This window comes from Mustela nivalis (genome assembly GCF_964662115.1).
Source record: "Mustela nivalis genome assembly, chromosome: 2".
Classification (NCBI taxonomy): domain Eukaryota; kingdom Metazoa; phylum Chordata; class Mammalia; order Carnivora; family Mustelidae; genus Mustela; species Mustela nivalis.
The window spans coordinates 108,506,110-108,513,927 of NC_139021.1; positions in this window are offsets into that span (position 1 = coordinate 108,506,110).

The following is a 7,818-nucleotide window of genomic DNA, read 5'->3' on the forward strand; positions in this document are numbered from 1 at the left end:
GTATTCGAATTGCCCAGGCCTCACAACTAGTAAGGAGGGAATGGAACTGGAGCCCACTGGAACTATGCTTCTTGACCACACTACGACACTAGGCCCCCTCGTACACATAATCAAGTTTACAACACAAACAACGAACGCATAAACAATCAGTAATGGAATCCTGCCAATATCCTTTATCGCAGGCAGAAGAAAAGCCCATTTTATTACAAGCCTTGAGTCCTGCAAAATGAATGAAGAAGAGAAATGTCTAACAGGTGTTTGTACCATGAAAGAGAACTCCGCATCCTTGCAAGGTTCTTGATCGGTACAATGGTGAGGGGTTGACACATGTTTTTACAGAAATACCCAGAACGAGAGCAAGTTGGGCCAGTTTGGCCTTAAATTTGTTGAATAAACTTGTACCTTACATGTGGTTGAACTTAGAGATGCGCTGTGGTTTAAAGTAATTCGTTCTCCATTAAGCTGGTCGACCAGCGGCCTGTCAGGTGTATGCCGCGTGCTTAGCATGTCCACTTGGAATGATGGTGCTGTAGAGCTCAGAAAAGGTCACTGACCTTTTAGAGCAGCGAACAGAGTTGAGCAGAAGGAAGAGAGAGTACAACAGCTTGTTGCGGGAACAAACTTAGCCGTTTTGGAAACTATAAGAAGAGAAAGGCTAGAGCACAGTGAGTGGCGTGGAAAGCAGGGGAAGGTAAAATTTGGAGAAGTAGATGTGGGAACTTCTGATTCCAACCAAGGTGGAGTAGAACCACTCAAGGCCATTTCTGCTGTGGTTGTCAAAAACTGGACCAAATTCAAAGAAGCAAATACCTAAGAACTCTGAGAAGGAAACACAAGCAGACAGACCGGGAAGGAGGCTTAAGACTCGGAGAAGCACCCTATATGAGGATGATTTGCTTTTATTTTTTTCTTTCTTTTGTCTTACGGCTTTGTGGCAGGGGTCCATCCCACTTGAGGGCTGTGCAGCCATGGAGACACGAGCGGCTGAAACTCTAGGAGAAATCCACCTGTTAGCCAGAGGAAACCAGGAAAAGTGTCTCCTGTTGGCCAGAGAGTGTGGGTTAAGGGAAGGAGGAAAATCCTGAACGAGGAGAGCTGGGATGGGGGACCCTCTCATTGTGTATACGAACTTCTCCAAGTCCTGAGCTCAGTCCGGAGCGGGCGTGCTCAAGACAGACCTAAAGAACCATAGCAAAGTCTACAAAAACATGAAAATGAGATGGGAACCACCACTAACAGAAGGTGATAGAAAATTTGTGGTCTGAGCCTGACTGTGTTGATTACTTGCTTAAACAAACAAACAAACAAACAAACTGGTAAATAAAATGTTTTTCAGAAAAATATACCCAAAGGATACAACCCAGTATCCAAAATTGCTTAAGAAGGAAGAACCAGGATAATGTAAACCATTTCCAAGGAAAAAAGTCCATCAAGAGATGCCAGCCAGCCACAAGGTAACCCAGATGTTGGAATTATCAGACATAAAAGCAACTATTACAATTATGCTCCATGAGGTGAAGATAAACACACTTGAAGAGAAAGATAGAAGTTCTCAGCAGAGAACCAAATTATAAAAAGAACCACATGGAAATTTTATGGCCAAAGATACAATATCCAAAATTAGAAATAAAAACCAGTAGATGGACAATAGAAAAATGGAAATGACGGGAAAGAATCAGCACACTTGAAAGTAAATTAATAAGTGTCCAATTTTAATGATGACCCTAAGTTCTTTAAGGTGGATGAGGCTTTGAAAAGCAAACTGTATCGAACTATAATTAGCTATAGGGATCCTTGATAAGATATTAATCTAAGTACATTCATGTGGCTCCTTGAGATACATATGAAGAAGTTCCTGCTGTTTGTCAATTACTTTGAATAAGGAATTAGCATTATCATAGGTCCAACTGTGATGATTATGCAAATTTTCTGTGACTGTTTTTTTTCGGGCTTAATATGTAAAAACATGTCACATATGCATTGGGGAGGGTATGTGCTTTGGTGAGTGCTGTGAAGTGTGTAAACCTGGAGATTCACAGACCTGTACCCCTGGGGATAGAAATATATGTTTATAATAAATAAAAAATTTTAAAAAAATGTCACATATGTTCTGCAACTTACAATGTCTGAGCTAAAGCATGCGTTGATGAAGAATGTTCCCTAATTGGGTCCATTAAGTTTTGTACCTGCAGCAAAAGCAATTTCAAAACCTAAGAGAGTCATCGCTAGATAATTGCCAAGCTCATCATCAGAGTCAGTGCCTGATAAATTGCTTTGCTCGCCTGCTCATGTTTACTCTTTGCTTTTTTAAAAAATTTTAAATTTATTTTTAATTTTTGAAAAGATTTTATTTATTTATTTGAGAGAGAGACAGTGAGCGAGAGCATGAGAGGGTAAAAGGTCAGAGGGAGAAGCAGACTCCCCATGGAGCTGGGAGCCCAATGTGGGGATTCGACCCCAGGACTCTAGGATCATGACCCGAGTTGAAGACAGTTGCTTAACCAACTGAGCCACCCAGACCCCCTTTGTAATAATTAATTACAGCATTTGTAATAGGGCCTTTTCCCAATTGTGGATGTGATTACAGAGATGTCACATGAAAATCGACCTGTCTCATAGGCCCAACACATGCTTTCCAATCTCATAACAGAAAAAAAAAAAATTGCAATGTTTAATGCTGCTAATACTTAGAAATCTGTTACGCGACATCATTAAGGCGAGTCTGGAGGAAATGAGACTGGTATTATGTTTGGAAAAATAACTTCCTGATGAAGGAAGACAATTTCAAGGCTTTAGAATATCTCTCATAGTTACATTAGTGCCATATTATTTTTAAAAAGCAGTGTGAATTCTTGTAATAGTGATAATTCTGGATTTAAGAGTTTAACACGTGCTACCATTTAATTCCTGTAAGATAGGAAGCACAGGGGCACCTGGGTGGCTCAGTGGGTTAAACTCTGCCTTCAGCTCAGGTCATGATTCCAGGGTCCTAGGATCAAGTCCCACATCAGACTCTGCTCAGCAGGGAGCCTGCTTCCCCCTCTCTCTCTGCCTGCCTCTCTGCCTACTTGTGATCTCTGTCTGTCAAATAAATAAATAAAATCTTTAAAAAAAAAGTTAGGAAGCACAATTATATCCATCTTATGTGTGAGGAATCAAGGCAGGCCCATATTCGATAACTGTTCAGCACAGAAAAACTGGTAAGTAGTGGAACCAGGATTTGAGTTCCCCTCTATCTGGTTCCTGAGCCTAGACCACTAGCTACTGTGTTACATAGTTACTTCCTATAACAACCAAATGAGAATCTTTATTAATTTTTTTCTTTAAAGGGCACAGTTGTCAAGTTGAAATGAGTAGGACAGCCGGGTAAGCAGTGGTTTTCACATGTTTTGGTCTCAGGATTCTTTCAGACTCTTAAAATTTATTGAGGACCTTGAAAAGCTTTGCGTGTGTAGGTTATTTTTACCTACAGATATTTTACCCTATTGGAAATTAAATCTGAGACATTATTACCTGAGAAATATTTACTAATTAAAAATAACAATAAACTTATTACATGTTAACATAAATAACATTTTTAGTGAAGATAATTATGCTTTCCAAAACAAAACTTTAGCAATTAAGGGTGGCTTTTAAAAAAATTCTATATTTATTAATACTTGGCTTAATAGAAAACAGCTGGATTTTTATATATGCTTCTGCATTTAATCAGTTCTGAGATATTGTTTTGGTTGTAGCACATGAAGAAAATATGGCCTCTGTACCAGATACTTGGTTAGAAAGGGAGAAGTTTTTTAAAAGCCTTTTTAGATGATTGTAGGTATTCTTGATACTATCAAACTCAAGTTGTACTTTTTGAAAAGTTCACTGCAGTGTGGGATTGGGACCCCTCAGTGAACCTTTTGTACTGAACCTTTTGTTTGATTTGAACCTGTTAGTATATCTTGTTCTTCTTCTTCTTTTTTTTTTTAAGATTTTATTTATTTTTTTGACAGAGACACAGAGTAAGCGTGAGTGAGCACAAGCGAAGGGAGAGGCAGGCAGAGAGGGAAGGAGAAGCAGGCTCTATGCAGAGCAGGGAGCCCAAGCCGGACTTTATGTGGGACTTGATCCCAAGACCCTGGGGTCATGACCCGAGCTGAAGGCAGATGCTTAACTGCCTGAGCGACCCAGGCACTCCTATCTTATTCTCTGAATGATTTTTTACTCATGTATAATTCTGTAACATTATGAATGGATTATTTAGAAAATATTGGCTCACTGATTTGTGTAATATTCCAAATACTGACACACTTCACTGTAAACATAAAAAAAAAATCACATTTGCTAACACCACCCTGAGCTCATTAGAAAAGTCTTTAAATACTGGGAAGCTGTCAAGTTCGAAGTGGCAGATATAAGTTTTTTAAAATACTAACGTTTACTTAAAAGCTTGAATTTTATCCCTGACGGCAAATACGGTTTGTCATTCTCCTTAAGGGGTCTCGATATCCCACTGGGGCCATCGGCCATGCTTTGAGGGTCACTGGTTGAAGACCTTTGATTGGGGAGAAGTAAAGAAGAGAACATTTATCTAAAGGTCCTAACAAATTAATTTCCAGGGTGCTGAAGAAACATGAAAATGGTCTCAAAATCACTAGCCGTAATCTGTGATAAATTAGGAGAAGTGGGAGAGAGTTCAGACATGCAGGAATGAGAAAAGATTGCCTTCACTCTCCCAGGGGATGTATTCTGGCCAACTCTGATTCCCAGAAAAAGACTATATGATATCCCATAGCAGGTAGCTTCAGAACCCTACAGAATAACTCATGGGAGGTCATCTTAAGTTTTGTTTTCCTGCACAATCACCTGACAAGTGCTTCACGTGGCATACGTATACCCTGAAGTATTTTAATAACTATGAAGAGACAGTTGAAGGATAATTTGTATGGCTACTGCTTGTACAAACTGAACCAAGCTCATTTGATTAGACACCGTTTATAGAGTACCCGCCATATGCAAAATGCCGTGGTAGGGAAATGGCAGACGGGAGGGGCACAGAGAAAAGAATTGGCCTTGAGAAAGGAAAATACCGAGGGTATTATCCAGTATAAAATCTGTGAACGCCACCTAATGAGAGGAAGTAGCATGGCCTTACGGGAACATCATAGCATGAGGAGTTAGAATATTTGAAAATGTGCTCATCCTGGTTTCTGCCAACTCAGTGGACACCCTTGAGCAAGTGACGTCAAGTCTTGACCGGTGTTCCGTGTCTGTAACATGAGAGGTTAAGGTCCCTGGAAGGAATGGAGTTGTGGTCTCTCAGTTTACAGAGCATCACCAAGAGGGACTTTGGAGAAGACAGTTTGATGTCCTAGCTCTGTGCTGCCCTTTACTAAAGCCACTAGTCACATTGTGGCTATTGAGCACTTGAACTAGGACAAGTCCAAACTGAGATGTGCTCTAAGTGTAAGTGACACACCAGATTTTGAAGACTTAGTATAAAAAATAGAATGTAAAATATCTCATCGGTAGTTTTTTTTAATAGGAATTACTGGTTAAAAAGATAAGTTTTAGATACATGGGTTTATATGAAAATATTATTAATTTTATCTATATTTTAAAAAAATATATGGTTCCTAGAAAATTTAAAATTATAGATATGGCTTAGATTAGAAAGTGGACAGTGCTGTCCGAGCTAACAGTTTCCAACCAAAGAATAGTAACTTGAAGAAGAACCTAACTTTACTTTTAACTGTTCTTTCTGAGGTTTGCAGACAGAGCGTGGGTCCCAGTTTTGACCAGAGGGCCTCCCGGAAGACTCCGTCTGGTCTCTGTTGTGTTATCAGTCTGCACTTTGAGGAATGCTAGGGCCCCACGAGCTCTCCTCCCATGATTTGTCCGCAGTAGGCGAGGGTCAGGTTCCAAAGGGACAGCTGCTATGGGACACAAGAAACTTTCTCTCCCCTTCTTCATTCAAGCAGCAGACTGTTCAGCGTGCACTGACTGAATGAAGTAATGAGCATACGAAATTTGTGTGCGTTTTTGTTTAAGGTTCAGGCTTTGGACCGGCTCAGGCCACCGGGCGGATTCTTGGTGTCACCGTTCACCAGCCCTGTGCCCTGCCTCCCCCTCGCAGAGCCTCTGGCTCTTCAGTCTGAAGCAGGAGAGCTGCGTGTGCCACCATGTTTTGAAGAAGCTTCCGAGTCACTCTCAGTCCAGGCCTCCCGGCTATCTGAGTCCTGGCAGTATGAGTAGGGGGAAGTGTGTGTCCGCCCTGACCCGCAGGAGTCTGCCACTGAGGGCTGGGCCATGAGCAGAGGGGCTTCTCCTCATCCAGAGCTCCCTGGCAAACCCGGCCTCCTCCTGGGTCCGGCTCTCTCCTGCTCCACAAACCTTCTCTGCCTGCGCTTTCTGTCCCTCCCACTTCCCTCGTTCTCCCTCAGCCCTACCCCCGGCCTTTTCCTAAATAAATAAAGACTCTCAACTTCCTGCCCTTCTATCATCAACCCACACTCTCCCTCTTTCTTTTTTTTTTTTATTTTTTTTTAAAGATTTTATTTATTTATTTGACAGAGAGAGATCACAAGTAGGCAGAGAGGCAGGCAGAGAGAGAGAGAGGAGGAAGCAGGCTCCCTGCTGAGCAGAGAGCCCGATGCGGGACTCGATCCCAGGACCCTGAGATCATGACCTGAGCCGAAGGCAGCGGCTTAACCCACTGAGCCACCCAGGCGCCCCACACTCTCCCTCTTTCAATCTGCTTCCCTGTGATGCAAAAGGAAAAACCCTCTTCCTCTTGTGTAAGGCCAGCTTTTTTACTGTGCTCCTTGTCCTCCCTTTCTTGGGACCTAGGTCATGTCTTCTTGAATTATCTCTTTTTCATCTCATTTTTGACATTTTAATCTCCTTTGGGTCATTTCTTAGAGCCTATTAGATATCCTTTTCTTCCCCCTCTTTTTTTTTTTTTTTTTTTTTTTTAGTAAAAGGAGAAAAAGAAAACCTTTATCTTGCATTCTACTTACATAGCACTCTCTTTATTTTGTATTAATTTTTTATTTCTTTAAATCTATTTTTTGTTGACGTAGAGTTGACACACTGTGACATTACTTTCAAGTACACAACATAGTGATTTGACGTCTCTATACTGATGCTATGCTCACCACACATGTCACTACCATCTGTCACCACGGAATGCTATTACAATATCATTGGCTATATTCCCTACGCTCTGCCTCATATTCCCATGACTTACTCATTCCATGACTAGAAGCTGTGTCTCCCACCTCCCTTCACCCATTTTGCCCATTCCCCATCCCCCTTTTCTCTCTTTTTAAAAATCAAGTTAAAAAAGAAGAATCTACCCTTGTTTTGACTTCCTCATCTCACTCACTCACTTTTCTATTTCTAGTACTTATCATATTAATTCAGTTACAAAGGCACGTTCAAGAATCACCTGTAGAATAATACACCGATTTAGAACTACTCCAGACCTCACGCAATCATCAATCAAGTCAAAGGTAAGAATAGACAGATGTTCAGATATTTAGGGATTCCGAATTTTTATCACCTATGCAACCTTTCCTGGCAAGGTATGGGAGAACGTGTCCTGGGAAAATGTGGAAGTAAACCAAGAAAGAGGAAGACATGGGATCTGGGCAAGGGGAGGGAGAACAGCAAAAGGAAGTCCTAAAAATAGAACGACAGAGCAGGCCTAGAGGAAAACCAGTCCAGACTGAAACAGAAACGTCGAGTCCTCAGGGAGGCCTCAGGTCTCCAGGAGGAGTGGAACCAGTGTTTTTGGAGTGCAGGCAAAAAGTTATCAGGAGGTAGGTGACACAG